An 885-nucleotide genomic window follows, 5' to 3' on the forward strand; every position below is an offset into this window, starting at 1 on the left:
TTATACATATATATATCACCCTCTGCCAAAAATTCCAAATTTTATTTAATTTGCTTTGCGTTCCAACGAAGTCGCGTATTGTCCTTGCCTTCGAAACGGGGAGTAGATGGAACAGGAAAAACTGAAGAAAGGAAATATTCTTTATGTTGCATGTCTCATTTCTCTGTTTGTTTTTCTTTTTTTTTTTCGTTGTTCGAAAAAGAGTTCGTTTCTGTCTTCGTCTTTATGTTTTCCTTTCTCATTGTGTTTAACGTTTTTTGTGATGTCCTGTACCCATATATGCATATATGTATACATATAGATGTATGTATTACATATATATGTATGGATATATGCATATATCTATATATTATTTATGTTATTATATGATCGAACGCCAAGCATCCGTTTCCAAGTAAGTTTTATCTTAATAATTACTACTGCTCACTCTACTACTATTACTATCACTTTCCTGTCTATCTCTCTAGCCCATTGTTAGGTTCGCAATGACTGGGGATGCCCTAGTACCCATACCAATTCCGGATTTTTGTCGGTAAAACGTATTGTCAAACATGAAGTGGTTGTTTCGTAAGATGAATTCAACCGATTTCGTTATGAATTCTTTACTGATCCTGTTTGGAATTTCTTCTGGAAATTGGTCCAGCCTGAACTGAATTACCTCTAGCCCATAATTATGAGGTATACTGGGCACTAGGGCAGCCCCAGTCATTGCGAACCTAACAATGGGCTACCTGGAAGTAATGCTATACCAGGTATCTTTATCTACCTTTGGAAAACCCTTTTTCCCAATAGATAAAAGAAAATTGGAAAAGATTCCTAGACGACTGTTTCATAGTCTGGAATGAAAACACAGATAAACTCCTGAAATTCAAAAGACTATTGAAC

Source organism: Octopus bimaculoides, chromosome 2, assembly GCF_001194135.2.
Source record: "Octopus bimaculoides isolate UCB-OBI-ISO-001 chromosome 2, ASM119413v2, whole genome shotgun sequence".
NCBI lineage: Eukaryota > Metazoa > Mollusca > Cephalopoda > Octopoda > Octopodidae > Octopus > Octopus bimaculoides.